The sequence below is a fragment of the Ceratotherium simum genome, chromosome 12 (assembly GCF_057802395.1).
Source record: "Ceratotherium simum simum isolate JZ-2026a chromosome 12, ASM5780239v1, whole genome shotgun sequence".
Taxonomy (NCBI): domain Eukaryota; kingdom Metazoa; phylum Chordata; class Mammalia; order Perissodactyla; family Rhinocerotidae; genus Ceratotherium; species Ceratotherium simum.
Genome location: NC_141911.1, coordinates 56,471,252 through 56,494,804, shown reverse-complemented (window position 1 = coordinate 56,494,804; position 23,553 = coordinate 56,471,252). Strand labels below are relative to the sequence as shown.

The 23,553-nt window shown below is 36.9% G+C and overlaps 1 long non-coding RNA gene across 1 annotated transcript in view; it reads left to right on the top strand.

The window, feature by feature from the left end:
• Window positions 1-14,680, top strand: part of LOC147915859 (uncharacterized) — a 42,549-nt gene extending 27,869 nt beyond the window's left edge. Inside the window, exon 3 of the long non-coding RNA XR_015553748.1 lies at window positions 14,284-14,680. This is a non-coding gene — a long non-coding RNA (uncharacterized LOC147915859). The remainder of the gene's footprint in view (window positions 1-14,283) is intronic.
• Window positions 14,681-23,553: the final 8,873 nt, after the last annotated feature.

Here is a 23,553-nt window from a genome sequence, read left to right as displayed (position 1 = left end):
GATGTTAGCTCAGAGCCGGTCTTCCTTAGCAAAAAGAGGAGGATTCGCATGGATGTTAGTTCAGGGCTGATCTTCCTCACACACACACAAAAGAAAGCCTACGTTCTAAGTTTGTGAAGAACTATCCATATAGCACTCATCTGCTACAGAGAACTGCATGAATGAACCGAGAATTTACCGTTATAACTTTAAGAACAAAAATATCAGAGACAAGTGCTACAGACTAATAGAGCATAAAAATGAAACCAATTCTCTGTTTCCAGTTATAAAAGCAAGGCAGTGCCTAGCCTCTAAACACTCAACTGAGTTTTAATTCAGGTAACAAAAATATCCATATAATGGAATTAACTCAGTATAAGACGTCCTATATGACTCTATAGAGGTTCTGTAAAATGTGTCCCTTTTGTCTAAGTAATAATTATGTAGAAGAATACTAGTAGATATTTATTTATGCTAAAAAACATAATTCTACCTGTCTGGGTAGAATTCAAGGTGCTTTAAGAACGATCCTGGGGGCCGGCCTGGTGGTTCAGTGGTGAAGTGCACATGCTCCACTTCCGCGGCCCAGGGTTCACAAGTTCGGATCCCGGGCGTGCACTGACACACCGCTTGTCAAGCCATGCTGTGGCAGCGTCCCACATAAAGTAGACGAAGATAGGCACGGATGTTAGCCCAGGGCCAATCTTCCTCAGCAAAAAAGAAGAGGATTGGCATCAGATGTTAGCTCAGGGTTGATCTTCCTCACCAAAAAAAAAAAAAAAAAAGAATGATCCTGACATATTTCTAAGAAGTAATTTAAGAGATTTTTCAAGTGATGATATTGTAAATGCATAAAACACTGGATCTCTTTTTCAGACTTTTTTGTCTTCATTCTCATAAAAATTATATGAGTACATGGTTTAAAGATTTCCCTCTATTCTCTAACGCACTCCTCGTGTCTGCCATTTTCTACTCCTAAGTGGAGGATGTTTAAGAGATTGATATTGTGCGTTGCAGACAGCTACATAGAATACTCCATGTCAGTTCCCCTTATTAATTTCTCTTTTTATAACATCATCATTGCGTTCAGAGCATGCACCTATATGTGAGTCCTAGGAATGAGCAGAAGAGCCCACAGCTGAAGCTGCGTCTACAGGGCACAGTGGAGCCTCGGCTACAGTCCTCTCAGCTACAGTCCAAGTTGCCATGCATGCTTTGGTTCCCTTGCTGTCAGATTTTGTTTGTTCTCAAGGCAAGCCAGAAACATGGGTTTGTTTTTTCAACTCAGCCAGGTCATTTTGTACCATTTCTTATCCTTTTTTCTTGTTTCTTCAGAGTACTTCTAATACTGTTTTATTTCTTTGAATATCTTAAATATTATTATTTTTATTCTATATTTGATAATTTCAATATTTCCAGGGTTTTTTTAAGGCTTAATTTTTTTAGAGCAGTTTTTGTTCACAGCAAAATTAAGAGGAAGGTACAGAGATTTCCCATATACCTCCTGACCTCACATGTGCATTATCATCACCCACCAGAGTGGTACATTTGTTACAATTGATAAACCTGCCTTGACACATCATCATCACCCAAAGTCCATACTCTATATTACAGTTCACTCTTGGTGTTGTACATTCTATGGGTTTAGACAAATGTATAATGACATGTGTCCATCATTATGGTATCATACAGAGTATTTTCATTGCCCTAAAAATCCTCTGTGCTCCACCTATTCATCCCTCCCCACCTCCACCTGCTGACAACCACTGATCTTTTTATTGTCTTCCTAGTTTTGCCTTTTCCAGAATCTTATATAGTTTGAATCATACCATATGTAACCTTTTCAGGTTCACTTCTTTCATTTAGTAATATGAATTTAAGGTTCCTCCATTTCTTTTCATGGCTCGATAGCTCATTTCTTTTTAAAATGGAATGATATTCCACTGTCTGGATATACCACAGTTTATTTATCCATTCACCTACTGAAGGACATTTTGGTTGCTTCCAAGTTTTGGCAATTATGAATAAAGCTGCTATAAGCGTCTGTGTGCCGGTTTTTCCAGGGACATAAGTTTTCAAGTCTTTTGGGTAAATACCAAGGAGAATGATTGCTGGATAGTTTGGTGAGAGCATGTTTAGGTTCATAAGAAACCTCCAAGCTGTCTTCCAAAGTGGCTGTACCATTTAACATTCCCACCAGCAAAGAATGGGAGTTCCTGCTGCTCCACATCCTCATCAGCATTTGGTGTTGTCAGTGCCCCATATTTTGGTCATTCTAATAGGTGTGTAGTGGTACCTCATTGTTGTTTTAATTTGAATTTCCCTGATGACATATGATGTGGATCCATCTTTTCATGTGCTTATTTGCTGTCTGTATATATTTGGTGAGATATCTGTTAAGGCCTTCGGCCCATTTTTGAATCAGGTTGTTTGTTTTCTTATTATTGAGTTTTAAGAGTTTTTTGTATATTTTGGATGATAGTCCTTTATCAGGTGTATCTTTTGGAAATTTTTTTCTCCCAATATGGCTGGTCTATTCATTCTCTCATCATTTTCTTTCTCAGAATAGAAGTTTTTCATTTTAATGAAGTCCAACTTATCAATTATTTCTTTCATGGATCTTGCCTTTGGTGTTGTATATGAAAAGTCATTGCCATACCCAAAGTCATATAGGATTCCTCCTATGTTATCTTCTAGGAGTTTTACAGTTTTGTGTTTTACATTCAAGTCTGTGATCCATTTTGAATTAATTTTTTGTGAAGAGTGGAATGTCTGTGTCTAGGTTCATTTTTTTTTTTTTTGCACATGGATGTCTAATTTTTCCAACGCTATTTGTTGAAAAGACTGTCTTTGCTCCGTTGTATTACCATTGCTCCCTTTGTCAAAGATCAGTTGATTATATTTATGGGCTTCTATTTCTGGAGTCTCTATTCTGTTCTGTTGATCTATTGTCTATTCTTTCACCAATACCACAATGTATTGATTACTGTAACTCTATAGTAAGTCTTGAAGTCAGGTAGTGTCAGTCCTCCAACTTTGCTCTTCTCCTTCAATACTGTGTAGTTTATTCTGGGTCTTTTGCTCTCCATATAAACTTGAGAATCAGTTTGTCAATATCCATGGTTTTGTCATTTTTTATCACTTCAGTCATGGTAGCTTATTTCCTTGTGTTTTGATTTTTGCTTCTGGGTTATGTTATTTGAAAATTAATCTATAGGAACTCTTTCAGGTCCAGATATAAAGTAGTTTCCTCCAGAGAGGATATCTATAGGCTTCTGCCACACATCAGAGGGTAATAACAATTTACAATCAGATATGAGATTTGTTGTTGTATCTGGCTTCCAAGTATTTCTGTCACCCATTATCAGTTCAGTCATCTTTTCATATAAACAATTTAACTTTTTATCCACCATAAAGTATCCTTTACCGTGAGAATTTTTCTGGATATGTAGTCTATCATATTGATAGAAACAGAAACCAGGGAAGAATGAACTATTGTGATTAGTGAATTTGGAGAAGGAGCTAATCACTCAAACTTGGCCTCTTCTGGCCCCTAGTTGGAATGCCTGGAGAGAAGGAGAATGCCGATAGTCTCTCTGGGAGATGGTAAGTGTAGTCAGTGCAGGCCCTACTCAGTGTTTGTCCAGACCTGCCTCTGACTGAGTGGAGGATTTTTGGTGCTTTGTTTTGTTTTATTTATAATTCAAAAGAAATGGAATAAAGTATTTTTGGCCAAACTTAGGCCATTTCCTCAAATCGTCTTTATGAGTTAGAAAGGTTACGATTTTATTTATCTCCACCTTCATGACTTCTATATACATCTCTCAATTGGTTTTGAACTTGGGAGAAGAAAAGAGTGAATGATTTTAGCAATATCCTCCTGAAATCCTATTTGTTTGATAATAATAGTGCTTATAGGTAAATTTTGGTTAACAGTTTTACATTATATCTGTTCTATTCCTATTTTTAATATTTGGGTATCATAATTTTCAGGTCTGTGTTTTATAAGCATCATATTTATGGATTTTTAAAAAATATAATTTGTGTCTCTGTCTTCTAGTTGCTGTGGTTAATGCATTCACATTTATTGAGATTACTGATAATTGGATTTATTTTTATCATCTTATTTTTTATTTACCATGATTTTTCTTCATTTGGTTACTATTTATTTCTTTTTTTCCCTGCTGTTTCGTGGCTTTTTCTTTATTCTCTTTACTTTTCCCATGCATTTAATTTCTAATAAATTCTTTCAGAATCTATTTTCAAATGTCCTTGTTTTCCTTTCTTTCTTGTCTGAAAGTTGAGCTGGGTTTGGAATTCTAGGTAGATAGTTTTTGCATTGTCTTCTGGCATCTATTGTTGCTGTTGAGAAGTCTGCTCTCATTCTAATTGTCATTCTTGGGAGGTAATATTTGTTTTCTTCTGGTAATTTTAACATTTTTCTCTTATGTTTTATTTTCTGCAATTTGCTTCTGTTTCCAGGTACTAAATTCGTGTTTAGTCATCTTCCTCAATACTTATTATCATCCTTTTTACTCAATTCTTTCTTCACTTATGAAAAAATTCTGAGCTGTTAAGTTTTGTGTATTGTCTTCTCTGATTCTCTCTATTGACTCCTCAGATGGTATTTTAGATTTTCTCCTTCTATCCTTAATATCCACTGACTTTTATTTCATATTTTCCATCTTTATATCTCTCATTACTGCATTTGTGAGATGTTTTTCTCTTCTGTTACCCAATACACAAACTTTCTCATCAATATATTGCTTCACTATTTTACATGAGTTTTAAAAATTTATTGTTAATGCTAATGATTATATTTTTTATTTCCTAAGTTTATGTTTGGTTCTATTTTAAATCTGACATTTTCTTTTTTGAAAATAACTTGCTGATGTCTTATGCTTTTATTCTTTTCTTCCAGCTCTTTTATTTTATAATGCCTTTCAAATCTTTCTATAAAGTTTAGTTCTCTCATTTGTCACTTATGCTACTTCTTGATGTTTTAATCTCAAGTGGTTATAGTTTTTTGACTGTTACTTAAGTGGAGATTGTTTTCTGTGTTTTCAAGATCAGGACTCTGGCAGGCCTCCCAAAAGGATGGTTTTGAGTTTGACTCTGTTTCAGATCAAGTTTTAACATCTTACCACAATGTTCCTGTCTGACAAGAGTAGTATATCAGTTATCTTCGCTGCATAACAAATCACCCCCAAAGCTACTGGCTTAAAACAACAGCCACCATTTTTGTTCTCACAATTCTATATGTTGGCAATTTCAGCAGGGCTCAGCTGTGCAGTTTTTCTGCTGGTCTCAGATGGGCTCATTCCTGTGCCTGTGGTCAGCACCCAGGTCGATGGAAGTCTGGTTGTTTGGTGAAGTGGTTCAACCAAGATGGATGAACTCTGCTCTACATGGCCTCTTATCCTTGCTAGGCTGGACTGACTTTTTCGCAGAGTAATCACCCTATGAAGAGAAATAGCAATTCCCAGTGGGCAAGCACTCTTTAATTCCCCTCATGCATCATATTTACTACTGTCCTATTATTCAGAGCAAGTTATATTGCCAAGCCTGAATTCGGGGGATAGGGAAATAGACTCTACCTCTTGATAGAAAGACCTGCAAAAAATTGTGGTCATTTTTGCCTTGTACCGTAAGTTATGTGAATTTGACCTCAGAAGAACAAAGGCTTAGAGTTCTAAATTCTTGAAAGTGATTGCTTTTCTTCCTACTGCTTTAAGCACAAAACCAGCTTTCTGACAGTGTTAATCTCTATTTTAGTTGTGACTCCAGGGACAACTTCTGTTATAGACTGAATTGTGTTCCCCCAAAAGTCATATGTTGAAGCCTTAGCCCCCAGGGTGATAGTATTTGGAGATGGGGCTTTTGGGAGGTGATTAGGATTAGAAGGGATCATGAGGATGGGGCCCTCATGATGGGATTAGTGTCCTCACAAGAAGAAACACTAGAGAGCTTGCTCCATGCACTAAGGGAAGGCCATGTCAGCACATAGTGAGGTGGCCTGTCTTCAAGTCAGAAAGAGCTCTCACCAGAACCCAAACATGCTGGCATGCTGATCTTGGACTTCCAGCCTCCTGAACTGGGAGAAAAGAAATTTCTGTTGTCTAAGCCACCCAGTCTATGGTATTTTGTTATGGCAACCTGAGCTGACAAATCCAATTTCCTATCCTGCAGCAGCCTCAATGTCTTATTTCTTCCTTTATTTTGTCTTTAAAACTTCTTCTATCCCTATAACTTAACTTTCCCAGTGAGCCACTCAGATTTGGTACCTGTTCATATCTCTGCCTTTGAGTTTCTTCTTCATGTCTGGCATCTGTAGATTTCTTTTTTTTGCTCTAAAATTTGGTTAATGAAATATTTCAAAAATATTTTATATTTATTTAGCTAAGCTTTCTGTGTGATTCAAGTGTTTTCCAGCAACATATCCATTCAATATATTAGCCGAAAATCTGGTCTTGCCATCTTGATTGCAATTCAGGGATAGTGGATCTGAGGTTTCTAATGGGTAGGTGACACAGTCAGAGAAAATACAAGTGCAGTCAAAGCAATCGAGCAGATGGACAGTCATTTGGGGGACTATCAACTAGGATCAGGGAATCTCTAGTGCTGCACTGTCTAACATGGTAGCTGCTAGCTCTATGTGACTTTTTAAAATTAAATTAATTAAAATGAAATCAATTTAAAAGTTCTGTTCCTCAAGTTCACTAGCCATATTTTAAGCGCTCAATGGCCAAATGTGGCTATTGGCTATAATATTGTACAGCCCATGGGAACATTCCATCATTTAAGAGAGTTCTATTGGGAAGTGCTACTCTAGTACGTTTGCTGAAGGTCAGACTAGAAAACGGCATAACTGGGACAATAAATCCACTTGACCTCTGAAAGGAGATTAATTTTAAGCCCCATGAGATAGATGGTGAGGTGGGACCTGGATTATTGATATTTTTACTTTATGTTGATAAATATTGACACAGAAAATGGGGAGAGATTGAACCTGACTGAAAGTGACATATGTAGATTCAATTACATAGAGTTGGAGCAAAGCAGAGACATTGTCAAAAACAAAACCAAACAGAAAAATACCAGACAGAGGCTTATAAACTTCTCTGTCTTTTTTTTCTGTGCTTTTCTTGCTGATAATAACAGTAAGGTAGGAACACTGAGGAATATTTGAAAAGCATAGCAACTTCCATGCCTTCTTATGCAGAATGTACTAAATGCATTTTATTTTCTCCCTAGTGACTATGAGTCATCATTATTGAGTTATAGAATGCTGCATTTAGAAGAGCATGGAGAGTAATGTTCTCCCAGACCGTTGGGATATTCAGAGAGATTTAACGCAGGCATTTCTCCAGAAATTAGGTGCCTGTACAGTGTAATTATTTTTTATCTTGTCATTCTTTTACTTCGTGTCTTGTTATTATCTGTAACTCCCTACATGACTGTCTGCTTCCCCTAGCCCGCACTGCAGTACTTCTACTTTGTTGTCTTCTATAACTTAATACACAATAAAGCATGTTAGAAGTGACCAGATAATCAAACTGGTCAAAGTAAATTTTAACTTTACTCTGAAAATGCCTCTGACCTGCTCTGCTACTAAGTAGAATGTATGAATATTATGTGAAATGGTTTCTCACTCATCATATCCTGCCTACTCTTTGGAGATTCTCAGTAAGGCACAATTGAAAGAGCAAGGAACTTAAAATAAAAAGTGGGGGTGTGACTTATGGCTCAGGTGTACCACTTTGGCCTGGGCCAATCTCATATTTCTATAAGGATCGGTTTCCTCAGCTGGTAATCATCATCCTCACTATTATCATCACTAACACTAAAGAAGTTCTTAGCACGTGACAAGCAATGTTCTAAGTACTTTCCATGTATTAATTCATTTTCATCTTCATGATATACAATGACTTAGGTCTTGTTAGGTACTATCCAGATTTTATACATGAAGAAACTGAGATATGAGCAGATTAAGTAACTAGCTCTCATACCTGTGTTTCCAAGTTGCAAATGTTATATTTCTTTGAAAGACATTTAGCAGGCTTTTGGGTTCATGATTTTACTCTGGATGCTTGAAATTTTGGATGATGAGTTTCTAGATAACAGCACATCATAAAGCACTTTGCAATTTCTGGAGAAACTGTGCAGAGCAGCACTCACTCTCCAATAAACCAAGTGGAAATCCATTCTTCCCTAATGAAGAAGAAATGATCAGAGCAATGTTGCCTGGGAACAAGCAAAAGAGATTCAGTCAGTTTGTCTACAATCTATGAAGGTTTTGTAAAAATTGTGTGTGTTATTAATTTAAGCTTGGGATTTGGAAAGACTCAAGACAAGGTTTACATGACAAGAAGAGAAAGTAATGCATTGGCTTATGTGGGAAAATCAAGGTTTAGTAGAATTTTTGCTCAATTTGCTTTTAAAAAGCATTTTCAAGATTTTATTTTAATACTAAATATTTATGTTAATGTGAACACAACAGCTTTGTCCTGGAAATAAACTTGTCTTTTTAAGTGATATTTCTTTGGCAATTCTCCCAAACTTAATTTGATGATTCAAGTAGAGTTCTGAGTATCTATATGTCTTTTAAATTATTTTCCTATGTGTGTAAACCAGGGACTTTATACTAAGAGGAAATCACACCTAGTTATTTTTGTATCAGGAAAGACAAAGATTTTTTGAGGAGATGTCATTATCCCTTAGGCAGACATCAGTGCTGGAAGCTACCTTTGCTTGGGAAATGGCTGTCAGTGAAAGTTGGACAAATGGAATTTCCCACTGAACTAGTGATCTAGTGATCAGATTACTATAGTAGATGGATGTTAGCTAAATTTTACATGAAAGTAAATGGAGAATATTAAAAGCAATAATGATTTTCAAAAACTTACTTAGTGTGGTTTCTCAGAGGATTGAAGGTGTTTGATTATCTTCCTTCTGGTTCTTTTGCACTCATAATCTCACATCCCTCCCAGCATCCTAGCCATACTCCTCCAAAAATATACAGACTAATTTTAGCAATCATATATTTAAGAAAGTTTAGTATTTTTTGAAAAATTACAATAGGTTTTCGTCTATTACATGAAAGAAAAGCTATATATCAGGTCTAGCGACATTTCCTTCCAAATTGCTGTCATAAAATTGAATTCCTCCAGTGGTGAATCACAAAAGTAATTTGTAGTACTATGTGATTTTTACCCTCTGCGAGGCCATAAACTTTGCAGTCTTGGGGCCTTTGTTATGCTGTGCCAGAAGACAGATGCACCTTATCCCTACCTCTGGCTGATCACTTTTTAGGACTGACCGCTAGGGCCCAGGCTGGCTGGGAATGGTCACTGCAATATGTTTGGAACAGCTTTCCTCCTAACTCATTTTCATTTTTATTTGGCAGATTTGAGGGTAGCAGCTAACATATCAACAAAGCAAACCTATGTTTACTGGAAATTAGCAGGGGCTACCGATGTGGCTAGTACTTCATCTTGCTAGTCTCTTTTTCTTTTCAAGGTATATATAACCTAATAATGATAGGACAGTTACTGCCCAGTGAAAGCAACCTGGCGAAAGACCTATAGTTGGCAAAATTTGGAATGATTTAGGTTACAGAGCACCCACAGGGCATAAATGTTAATTTTGCACTAATATGTGTTAAAATCTTAAGATTATTTAAATTCTTCAGGAAATTCTGGACGGAAAGCATAAAACAAAACAATCTCATAAAACAAAGCATGACAATGGGACGCAGGAACTGAAGTTTGTGTCAGCAGTGTGTGAAAAATAAAACTCACTTAAATCCTGTTTATTTACAAGTTTGCATTGCATTGCTGAAACTCTGGGCTCATGCTGTTAGAATTCTGTGAAGTGAAATATACAGGCCAGTACTTATTTCAAGTGTTTTGTGCTCTGCTCTGTCGTTCTCACGCATACACTCTGATTTTTTTTTCATTTGTTTGTTTTTGGGAGTTTTTTCGACAATGCATTTCAAGCTTTAATTAAGAAAATATGAGCACTATTATTATGGCCACTCATAAGGATATGCTAAACTTATTTATGAAAAAAGAAAAAAATAGTTTAAAAACACACTAACCCTAAGATATTACTTTTACCTCCTTTTAAACCTATTGCAAATAATATCCTAGTTACATTAACCTTGGCATATAATTTTGTAAGAATCAGCAGAATTCTCAAATGAAACATGCCTAGTTCAAACCATCTAAATATTTACCTTGCTTGACTTTCACTTGACCACATTGCTGCATGTCCTTATGAATTTTACCATATTAGCTCTCTATTTCCTTGTATCTGGTCATCACTTCTCCTGCTTCAACTGCTATTAAGGTTTATTCTATGTAGCTACTTTTGTCTGCAATCTTTTCATGCAGGCAAGGGTGTATTCTTTCTTCAAAATAATGTGTTTAACTTCTTTACGTAATATTTAGCATTAAAACAAAAATTTCATTTACTTTCTCTTTTGAGAAGTTAATATAATGCATGGGGGAGTAATAAAGGAAAGGAGATGTTCTCCTTCCCAGGATCATGAATTCTGGGGCATTTAAAATTGAGAAAAAAAATCTCAGTAGAGTGGTTTCCTTTCATTAGTTGGCATCATTTTATAAGACAAAGTTCTGTAAATCAGTGAATGAATCTGGATTAACAATGTCTGGAGTCTAAACATAATTTACAAGACAGACTAAGCCTGGAGACATGATGTTGGGTAAAGAGAGTTGAGAAGAAGGAAAGGTGAATATGAATTCTCACAAGTGATTATGGAAGGACACCCTTAAAGAAAGGATCAGCAACACAGTTTAATGGTTGGACACCAAGAGGTTAAACCTGAGTGCTGATTTTATGTTCATAGAAATTAAGTTAGAAAAGTGTGGCTAAAATTAAATTTACATTTCCATTCTAACCTCCAATTTTTTCCCCTTAGTTCTAGTATGAAAAAAAAAAAAAATTGAGAGTGAAAATTCTTTGGCTTGGACTTCAGCCGAAAATGAATTCCTTTCTGCATTCTTGATTAAAATTTACTCATCTATTTTTGCAATCTTTGAATATGGGAAGAAAGAGATTTCTCAGATTCACACCATATAACTCATACCACTAAAAAATGGCTTTCTGTTCATGCTTTAGTCCTGGCAGACAGGTGATAAAGAATACGAGCTTGGCCTTGTTTGAAGAAACTTTGTATTGAGAAAACAAAGTATGACACTCGAAAATTTTTAAGAAACACAGACATAGAACCCAAACATGTGCTTGATAATAAAGTACAGGCTATTCCATGTTTAATTCCCATTAAATTTATAAAGACATACTTGGGATGTCAGCAAGTGTGCATTCCTGAAAATCTTTGTGTTCTGAAAACTCATGAACTAAAATTAGCAGGGCTTATGGGAAAAATAGGGCTTGGAGAAAGACTTCCCAGAATCCATGCAACTTTAGAACCAAAGCAATAATAAAAAAAAAAATTGGTATGTCATGAAATAACTGAGTCCAGGGATGCCGCCTTAGGGATATGAAATAGGTACAAAAACAATCAAGTAGAAATGGGGGTTTGGGAGCCACTGAGATAATGCAAATGCAAGTGAAGGTCTGTGCTCTTTGGGGAAAGAGAACCTGCAGAGAGAGAGATCCATGCTAAGCCCAGGAGTGCCGCTCTGGGGTCAGAGCCCCAGCGCAGGAGGTTGTTTTTGATTTTTGTATAATATAGTTAAAAATGTTCTTGCTTGTGTAGTAGCCAAGCTATGAGCTTTTTCCTTTCCTAACAAAGATTATAATTCTATTCCTGCTCTACCAGCCTCTCTTGCCTACGAAAATTTGTTTATGAAAGTATTTGATTTCACGTTACACTGATGTCATCTCCCCTACTTACCAATCATGTATGAGCTAACTTGTGTTAAAGAAATACGTGTTGTAGCAGAATAACAATAGGCATCTGAGGAGCTTTCTCTATATTTCTATTACTTTATTGAGCTACAATGTCCATGTCTACATATTTCTTTCCATATTTTATTAATCATAGTGGGGCCATTAAGAACCTCTCACATCTCTCTCCATATATACGTATATTTTATATATTCCCCTAGATCTGAGGCCAATTACAAGCATTATATGAATTTCTATTTTTCATAGCCATCTCTCCCAGTGCCCTGTAGCTGTTTGGAGGTAGAGAAAGATCATGATATAAATGCCAAGGAGAAGAAGCCACTAGAGAGCTGGAAGGATGACCCAGCGTGTTCAGTGATGTGGAAGCCACGGCAGCAGCATGTGGCAGAAGGAGGGAGAGGTCAACACCATCAGACACAGCCCTGAGTTCATGGAAGGTCATGGCTGATGGAGACGTATTCTTTGGATTTAACAATAATGAACTTGTCAGTGACCTCAACAGAAACAGTTTCAGTAGAGTGGTGTGGCCGGAAATTGGATTTCAAGAGTTTTGAACACTCAATTGGAGAAAATAAGTAGAAAAAGAGGGTAGATGACTGTTTCATAAAATTTGCTTACAAAATAGAGAAGAAAATTAGGGCAGTAGCTAGCGGGGGACATGGCTTTGGTTATTTGTTTTGTTATGAGAAAAACAAATGTTTAAATGCTTTTGTGGAGGGTGGAGACCCAGAACATACATTAGAATATGAGTATATTATAGAGGGTGGTCCGGAGAAGGCAGGAGGAATTGAGCAACAGAGATGTAGAAGCAAGGTGGGCAACTTTTACGTTATAATAGGAGAAAAGAGGAAATGATTGCTGCATGTGAATAAGGTTAGAGGATTAGAAGAAGGAAGTTGAAGGAGTTTTTGTCTGATGTGCTCTATTTTCTCTGAAGTAGAAAAGAAGATTATAGCATTGGATGTTTGTAAGAGCTAGTGTCAAGGACAAGAGCAAGATGACAACAAGAAAGAAGTGAAAGGGCTCACCAGAGAGCACAGATGCGCCGCGAGATGAAGGGTCCCCTTTCCCCGTCATTCCTGGAACTCAGTCTGAACTGACTCATGTGTGACACACATACTTCAGGAATATGATTTAAGACCCATGTGCTCCAAGAGAGAGGTCCCTTCCGCTATATAATCCTAACGAGACCCACCCGATCCAGATTTGGTTCTCATTGGCCTCCCGAGGAAAATAATTCTGTAATCCTTCTCGGCAGCTCTGCTGTGCGTACGTCACCCAGGTGAAGCAGGAATAACACAGGCTTCAGCACAAGGCAGATCTAGATTGGCATTTTGGCTTCATTGCTTCTTAATGGTATAGCATGGACGTCATTCTCTGGATTTTAATTTCTACACAAAGCAGAATTAAATACCCAACTTTCACAGTTGTTACAAGTATTAAATGAGGCAGTATATGCAAAGCTCCTGGCATGGAGTAGATACTCAGCAAATAAAGGTTCCCTTCATTCTATAGTTAAATGCTGCTTCTAGAAGTCAGCTTAATAAGAGAAAAGATGACTAGATAGAGAATTTGGAACAAGAGTCTCTCCAATGTTAAAAGCTTTGCTTTGCTTTTCACGATTAAGTTGTCAAACAGTACTCATGGAGGAGAATTGTTTTACATATTTAGGTTTCTCAAGTTAATAATCAGTGTGTATTTGAGAAAGAAGAGACATCACAGTGTTGCTAAAGCCTGGCAGGTTGGTATTAATGCCAGGAAAAAAGAAAACTAACAGTTCTCATTGGGATAAAGATGAATCGTACCTATTTTTCTTCCAGATTTCAATAGAATCATTCAAGTAGATTAGATAATGGCTTATAAGATGAAATAAAACTGTATTATCATTGACAAAAAGTTCTTCAGATTTAAATCCCAGAGTTCTGGGTTTTTATTTTATGTATTGGGTATAATTTGATAAACTTTTCAGACATAGGTACTTTTTTGGGTCCACTACCAAGCAAATCACATACCAACTGGAAGACGTAAGGTAGGCCCTGGAATGTGTTTGCTTGTCACATATTAGCAGGTGCCATGGGGCCTATTTCAATGGATAGAATTACAGCTCAAGAGGTTAAATACTTAAAAGCTGTTTTAGACAGAAGTCAGAGTATCTTATACATGTCTGTGCTTATACATACATACATACATAAATTTTTGAGTTTATAGCTATTTTTCCATTTTGCTGGCAATTTATATTTGTTCACAAGCTCTTAAAAATAAGACCTCATTTTTGTTTGTTTGTTAGTGCTTTTGTTGAAAGACAGATGCTCTTGCATAGAAATTGAAATAAAACTCAACCTGCCTATCTCAGTTACTTTAGTAGACTGCTTGAATTTTTTGTTCTAAGAAATACTTTTAAATCACCAGGTAAACCAACATACAGATACAAACAAGGATCCAGCTGCACAAGAATGGTTACAAATATGAAGATTGGCCTTGTGACCACTGTAAAGGCAGAAACACCTGCCCTGAACAAATGGATGGTTGATCTCATCTCGATGCTCGTTGCTCCCAGCCTGAGAAGTATTTTATTTGTGCGATGGATGGACCTGGGGACTGTGATGCCATCTGCCTGAAGGACAGTGCTTCCAGGATGGGATAGGGACAAAGAGTCTGTATTATCCTGTAAGACTCTTATAAAATGCTTTGAGAGGTCAATCCTGTGAAACAACTTCAAACTCAGAAAAGATTAACTTTTCAGATTATAAATATCTGGCTCCTTCTTTCATGTTTATCAGAATCTTTTCTAAGATACTGGCTATACCTGAGCTTTTATCACATATTTCATATTAATTATATTAACGTCATAACATAATCATGCTTAAAAAACATTTTTAAAACATACAAGATTTCTCAACTGAAAAACACTATAATTTACAAACTAATGACTTGGAACAGAGCACATGATATAATAAATTGGATCCCGTGGACAAATGGACTCTAAAACTTCAGATGACGTTTATAAATTCCTAACCTTGCAATTTATAGTGAAAATACAATGGAAGATACACAGGTTTTAGTGAGGCATAAAAGAAAATAAATGAAAGTATGAGACAACAGTAAGGCTTTGAACCTTTAATGGCAGCTTAAGAAGACTTAGAAAAGCTATTAGAGGCTATTGTTTAATACTTCCCCTGACCCAGAGCTAGCAACGGTAGAAAAGCCTTAAATTATTTCTCAAATGGGTAAATGGGAGTCACTCTAAATAAAAGAGCTGTGAATGGTTTAATTCAGAATTTATTTCTGTTCCCTGATGTCAGTAAAAAGCTCCAGCAATAAAAACAAAGGCAAATTAGATTTCTGGGCACTTTTAAGGGTTTTAGATGTTGAGGTCACACTTCATTATCACTAATTGCACTCTTAAAGTGTATTGCTTTTCTTCCCCTTAACGCTTATGTAGATTTTTTTTCTCATATAAGAGAATACCACTTCGGATGTGGTTGAAACAGTCTAGATGAGCAGTGGTAGGGCCTGAATTAAAGAAGTAGCAGTGAGAGTGGAGAAAAGGGACTGATTAGAGATATGTCCGTATCTTTCTCATGAGATGTATGTAACTGGATATTGCAGGCAAAGGAGAGGAGAGTAGCAAAGGTGATTTACAGTCTTTACATTTGAATGATTGGATAAATGGCAATGTTGTTCACTGAAACTGGTTATATATAACACAAGAGGGAGGCTTGGAGGAAAACAATTGAGCTTCATTTTGTAATGTTTAGTATAACCTGCTCACTGTTGGGATGTCAAATACGCTGCCAAATACATAGATCTGGAGCTTAGGAGGTGAGCTGGAGATAATGATTTGGCCATCATGAGTACAAAGCTGGCAGTTGAAGTCATAACAATAAATCAGCTTGCTCAGAGAACATAAGAGCATGAGAGAAGACAAAGATAAACCTCTGAGGAATAGTGAAAATGAAAGGGCAGCAGAGGAAATGAAGCCAAGTAGGAAACACCCTGAGCAGTGGTCTGATTAAGTTGGAGAATGAGTACATTTTAGAGAAGCCAAAGGAGGCCAACTTTGAAATGGAAGGAGTGGTCACCAGTGAACAGAGCCACAGAAGGAACAAATCCCCATTGGGTTTTGCAATTAGGAAAGTATTGGTGACCTTAGAGAGAATGGTCTCCATGGAGTGGTGTTAAAATCGAACCTGATTATTAGGTGATTAAATGGAGACATAGACTTCTCTTTTAGGAGGTTTGACACAGAGAGAGGATTCTAGCTAAAGGGCAGTAAATGGCCAAGGAAGAACTTTTTTTTTAAGTTTTAGAGAGCAGATCTAATTTATATGTAGAAGAAAATAATCAGCAGAGAGGGAAAGGATGAAGAATAAGCCAAAGAAAAGTAAATGATGGAGGTAAAGTTTTGGAGCAGACCAGACATAATAAGATTTGGCACAAAGATGGAAGAATTAGATTAGATAGAAGGAGAACTACATTTTTCCCTAAGGAGAAAAACGGGGTGTATCTTCTAAAGCAAATACTCAAATTCCTTTCATTTTTGATGGATAGGGTTACTACTTATGCACCTCCAAACTCAGAGAGATAAATTGTTAAATGCTTGATAGATAATGGTAAATAAATTCAGTTATGCTAATGAAAGTCTCCCAGGTGAGAAGCAGAAAGAGAAAGATCTAGCTCTACACAGGGGGTTGTGTTGATGAATTCTCCAATTACCATCAATTCCATACAGCAGCCACAAAACCAAGGTGGAAAAGAAATCTTTAGGCAAGGAGCTGGGTGACAGCAGCCATGGAGTCATCCAGATACTTCCCTGTCCTCTGATTCCACGTTCACAACACAACATCCTCTTCACAACTTGGCTTCCTACCACAGTTTCCCTGCAAGTGATACTTCAATGGTCATGTTATTCCTTTCCCTGGGCAATTTTAATTCTATTTTCTGTTGCATCTGGCTAGTAAGAGCCAGTCCCTGAAAGACTGATCACTACTTGATGCAATATTAAGAATGGTTCTGGACTTTAAGGCTGGGGAGAACAGAGCCTTGATGGAGATGATTTCACCAAAACCATAACACCCTGTGGGGTTCTGCCCAGTGGCTGCTCAGCACCCCCTAGATGACATCGCTATCATCTTTGGTCTCAAACATCTTTATCAAGCCAGATGTTCATGAAATTATACAAAAAAAGAATAGCAGTGAATAATAGAGTTTACACATTTCTTTAAAATCCCATGCCTTAGGCTTTCCCGTTTTAGTTAATGTCTGGGCACGCTAGGCCTGTGCTTCTTTGCATGTCTACAGTGTGCCCCATAGCTACATCATAGCTGCACATTGCTAATATCTAATTCAGTCTTTAAAATGCCTTTCATTTTCTCTTATCCTAGGATTTTATTTTTTTGTAAAGGGAAAATAACTAAACATAATTTCTTTATTTCTCTTTCAAAACTAAGGGGAAAACCAAAGATTCAGTCATGACTAGAGGCCTTCTGTTTCACAGAATTTGATTTATTTGACGATCCGAAAGCTTAGCTTTTACAGTTCAGTTGCAAGTATGGTTGGAATCCAGAGATGAAAATTACATTTTACAAGCCTTATAAATACTAGAATGGTAAATTAAGTGCAGGGTAAGCAAGAATTGAATGTGCCAGCAAGAAAAGAGAAAATGTTCAGTGATTTTAAGAAAGGGAAAGAAAATTTAACTTTTAAAGGATAGCTGATGCTGTCTGAATGGCAAATGGATGAGAATCAAGAAGATATTTTTACTCTAACTTATCTTTTAGTGTTTTTTACTCACAGAGTTTGGTTAAATTTCTTATTTCTCATTCATTTGTATCTTTATTTCAGAGTTTATTATCACCATATGGCAATGGCTAGAAGGATGACAACATTTGATATTTGTGTGGGATACAACCATAGTACCCATTTTGGTGATTCTCGATTTAGAGACAGATGGCATGAAGTGGAAGTAATTGTGGAAAAAGAAGAATTTCATGTAACTGTCAAAGTTCACAGCCCTTGAAACCAAGCTGTTGATTATCCATCTCACAGCTCTCTCTTCACACGAGTATCTCTGGAAAACAAGAAGGTGGTGCAAGCATTTCCAGTGAATATACCCTGGCTCAAAGCTTAGATATATCTGATGCATACAGATACACACACACACACACACACAAATGTAGGGAGAAGAAAATTCTCTAGAATCAGGATTATCAATTGTTAAAATAAAGAGTGTCGAAAGAAAGGATCCTTAAATGAACAAAACATACCAATTTCTTGAGCTTCTGTTTGCAAGCACTGATTTTCAGTTAGTGATAGATGGATGGTGCTTAAATTTTATATCACATTTTTCTAGAAATTATTTTGTGGCAATGTTGAGGAGTAAAGAGAGGAAACTGAGAGAGATTTAACAGGGTCAGATTGTGGGAAGCCTAGAGAAGAGTTTGATGTTTATTTCATAAGCAATAGAGAAGCTACATGTTCTTAAATGAGAATGTAATGTGAAAGCCTAAATTATTATAGGAAAGTCATTATAGCTAAGTTTTCTTGTATTCACAGGGCTCACCCTGAAGAGGAAGTCATCGAATATTTGTTAAGAACAACATGACGTTAATGTCAGGAGCTGCCACATGTCACAGTCATAAAGTTTATGGAATATGCTAGAACTGGAAAAAAGAGGGAGCCGGGCTGGGACTAGTGCCGGGCTTAGGAAAGAGGAAAGAGAGGTTGGATTTACAAAACCAAGTCTTTCTCCCAACCCCCACCTCAGCCTCCATCCCAATTAAGTGTGTGTGTGTTTGTTTATTTGCTGCTTGCTTTTTTATACCCTTTCATTCAAGTTGTTTGAATTGGGCTTAAACATCTTAAGTAAGTTAATAAAGGATATCCAAGAATAGGCATTATTCTTGCGTTCAAAAGCATTTTGAGCTTCCTTCATTTGTTAGTGTCTTTATGATATTTTAATGGGAAGTTGTGAGGAGGCGTATCAGGCACTGCCTGCCTTCGGGCTCCTAACTCCGGAGTTTTTACAATTTCTGAATTCTCAGTCAATCTATCATGTGCAAAACATGACATGTCTCCAAGATGGTGGAGGAGAGCGAGACCAGGTAGATAACCATGACATGAGGAATTGTAAGAAATGAAAAGGATCATTACTCCAAGAAACAAATAGTTCAAGAGAAAAGCAAACTTTTTCCTTAATAAGCCCTAATCATCAGCAAAGCGCTTGTCTACAGAAGCGTTTTATTATTAACAAAATGCATTTGTCATAGTGATAATCAACTCTTTTTTTATGTTCATCATTTGGAGTTTGCAGCAGAGGATTCTGAGTTTTAACATTAATTTAACTTTCAGGACATCACTTTATCTTTGTTTTCGCTACTCAAAACTCTTGTTACCATGGTTTGAAATTACTGTTAACGGCTCTGTTTTCTATTATTCAAGTTATAAGGGTGTTTAAGAAATTTAGTCATTATTTTACAGAAGAAAAACCCAATTCATAATTTATTTTTCTACATGCAGTGATATTTTAAGTAAAGTACACAGCACAGTCTTCATATTTTTAATAATCCCATTCGACTCTTTCCAAAGGATGGTAGTATGAGGTTTTCTGATGGTTAGAGAAACATTTAAATATGAAACACATCATCTTGTGCTGGGGTGTGCTGGGGTGTGCTGGGGTGGGGGAATCTAGCTTACTGGACCTGCAGCAGTATAATACAAAAATCCTTTTGTTACCCCAAATTCCATAGTGTCCAGCTGTCAGTACCTAGACATTTATTGTTCAGTTTGACAACTAAACAGTTGAGTACTATTTACATTTAGACAGTGTTAAGTATATTTCCATGTACATATTGTCAAAATTCATATGAAATTAATTTTAGTAAATGTATGGAAATAATAATTTATTTTAAAGGATTATTTTAAAAGTCTCTATAAATCTTGTGACAAATTTCCTAGCTTGAGTCTAAGCTATGTTCCTCTTAGGAGTCAGGCACGCCTGGGAAGCCCTGAAGGACTGGAGGAGCAGGTCAACCATGGTCCATTTGCATGAAAATCTGAGATAGTCTGTGGGAAAGGAAAGAAAGGATGGAGGACAAGGTATTTGGGGATGTGTTAGTAGAGAAGGGTGGTTCTAAAAACAGCCCAGTATAGTTTATCCAGCTTGTCCTCTGGTTTGATCTTCACAGACTCATGCTTGAATGCTATAGTAAGCAAGTAGAAAAAATGTATGATAAATGTTTAAAAAGCAATTAAACTTACATCTCCATGGTTCATGAAGAGTGCAAGGTGTCTTCTGCCAGAGTAGCTGGCAATGAATTGCCATGGGAAAAAGCACCTTTGGCACAACACCAGCACCTTCACATTGCCCCTGTCAGCTTCTTTGGGGCACGAGCAGGCGTTACCAGGAGTGATAGAAGCTTCGTGGCACAGTTATAGCTTTTCACATCGGGAACAAAAGAAGAAATTACCACAGAAATCAGAGCGGTAAAAAGGAATAGTGGATGCCAAGTAGCAGTCAAGAAGTTTGGTTTGTAGCTCACAGCAGAGACACTTCCACAGGACATCTAGAAACACTTGGAAAGATTTGTGAAGGAAGAATTTAAAAAGCAGATAAAAACAGAGCCAGTCAAACTTCATATAGTTGTGCTATTGTTACCACGATTATTATTTCTTCCAGATTAACTTGGTTTGGGAAAGAATAGTTAATTTTTTATTTTTTACAAATTGGATGTCAATTTTAATGTAGATTTTTATCTCTATGTTCGAATAAGATAGAGATGTTACGTATGTAATCAAAATATTTTCTGTATTATGGAATTACTAATTCTGTATTATGTGTTACTAATAACTTCAAGGTTAAAGACTTTTTTAGATACAGCATATTATTTAAAAATAATATGCTTCGCAGACGTATTCCTAAAATTGATTCATGGAAACATGTTATACAAAAATCTCTGCCCAGTACCAGCCTTGGATAAATATATTACTCTTTGAAGTTCACATTCTTTTTTATTAAATGACTGTGGTAATCTGCTTCAAAATAACTCCCAATTGTCCCTACCTCCTTGTATTCACATCCAGTTTAGTCCCCTCCCCTTCTAGTGGGCTGGGCCTAGTGACTATATTCTTTATTTCTATACTTCATACATACATTGTATTCCATTAATTATGAAGATTTTTAAATTTGTCATAGATTGAATAGAACCTAATTCTGTAGTGAATTGATGTTGTTCTTTGTAACCTGGTAACTAATATAAAAGACAAAAAAATGTATGGACTGTGTAAGTCTGTTTTATGGAATACCCACAGCACATTAGATGTTTATGGTACAAACACATTGAGTCTTGACATTGGCCGTATATTTATGGTCTAAGAAACCAAGAAGAACAAGTACACCATCTATATCCAATTGCAATTGTGTGGCAAGAGGAAGTTGGAAACCTTAATAGAACAGAGAAATTAACTATCTTGTGTTTTGGAGACAAGAACTACTCTTTTGACCCTTACTTAATTGAAATGGATTTCCTGGAGGAAATAAAGATTTGCAGGAACTTGTGGGTCAAAGAGACTTTGCTGATGGGTCTTTTCACTGGGAAAGAACATTCTGCAAATTGGCATTTCTTTTCTCAGAAACTATCCAGATTGAGATCTGACAATGTTCCTCTTTTCATCTCCTTGAGCCCGACCTTGGCTTTGTCAGTGAGTTTCTTAGTCTATCATATTTACTAAATGTCCACAAGATCAGCATACTACCCCTCTGCAGTCAGTTTAAAAATATGGAGGATTTTGCCTACTGGGATTTTAAATATTTCTTTCCAACATAAAGTAAACTGTGTTATAAGTTCCTTGAGGATAGAAATTTGTTTTTGCTTACTTCTCTATTCTCAGCACTAGAAGAGTGCTGTCATGTAGAAATGCTCCAACCTAAGGGTACCAGGAAAAATATGAAAGACATTTGAATTATCTTCATATGCATTCAGAGCATGATATGCCGTATCATGTGAACCCTAGTTTGCTTTTCTTAATACCATATTCTAAACACGCCTTTCTTTGATAATGATTAGGCAAGAAGGCCTGGCATAATCTCTCTTACTTCCTGGGAAACTTGACATTTAAAATCTTTTATCCTTTTTTACTTTGTTTATACTTTACAGCACTTTCTACTGTCCTCTCTTCTACCTTTGCTACGACTAACTCATGGACTTTTAATTCCATAAAATCCCAGAAGCTCGTCTAACATTTGGCACAGGATTGATATTGACAATCAAACTCTTAGTGGAAAAGAGAAATGAAGAAAAATTAGACTTGTTAGGAAGCTGTGGAACTGGGCAGTAAAAAATTGACCAGAGCAGAGCCAAGAGGAAGCATGGGGAGCGAGGGCCTAAGATCAGGACGAAAATGCAGCCTCTCCTTGTGGCCCGCTCAGCCAGCAATCTGATCCCCCTGCAGAGTCTTGCTATGCCTTTAAACCAAAGGGGAAACAAGGTGCAATATCTGAGAATATTGAGAAAGTTATTAGCTCCATTGACAAATCTGGCGTATAGACACTCATTCCCTGGCCTTGTTCTACACATTAAAAATAGATTGTGCTGTCTTGGCATTCTATCTACCTCTTTCATAAACTCTGAGGTCTTTGAAAAGAAAAAAATGAGAATGGTGTACTATTGATTTAATAGTCTGCAATATTATTATGATTTATAAAAAATATGTTTGGTCATTCAGATGACTAAAATATATTTCTCATATATATGTGGTCTTTGTCCAGAGTTCATGGCTCACAGCTGTCAAAACCCTTGGAATTTCTTGTTTATGTTAATGAAGGTGATTTTTGGACCCCACTCAGGGTGGAGACTGGTTGCCAGGAGAACCACTGTGGGACTTTCAGTCCCACCTCCTGATTTCCGGGGAGAAGTGAGGGGGACTTGAGGCTGAATCAATTGCCAGTGGTCAATGACCTAGTCAATCACGACTAGGTTATGAAGCCTCCATAAAAACCCAAAAGGACAGCTTGTCAGCCTATTTTCAGAGAGCCTCCAGGTTCATAAACACGGGGAGGTGCTGGGAGAGTGGCGCTCCCGGAGAGGACATGGAATCTCTGCATCCCCTCCCTCATATATCACCCTACGCATCTCTTTCTTCTGAATGTTCATCTGTATCCTTTATCATACCCTTTAATAAACTGGTAAACATTAAGTGTTTCCCTGAGTTCTGTGAACTGTTCTGGTAAATTAATCGAACCTGAGGAGAGGGTCACGGAAACCTCTGATTTATAGTCAGTTGGTCAGAAGTACAAGTCACAACCTGGGGTTTATGACTGGTGTCTGAAGTGGGGGGCGGTCTTGTGGGGCTTACCTGAGCCCCTTACCTGTGGAATCTGATTCTCTCTCAGAGTAGATAATGTCAGAATTGAGTTGAATTCTTAGGTGCCCTGCTGGCGCCCGAGAACTGCTTTTTGGTGTGGGGAAGCCTCCACACACACACATGCATTGGAATTGAGTCCAGGAATCCTTTGTATAGTCCAGGGTTAAAGAATGCATGATTTATTTTTAGCAACCATCTAGCCATTTAGTTAAGTGCTTCATATTGCGGAAGGCTTATAATATGGGTTTAAAAGTTGTAAGGATTTCAAACCATGAATTTGTCTGTTGATGTGTGTGTGTGTGTGTGTGCGCGTGTGAG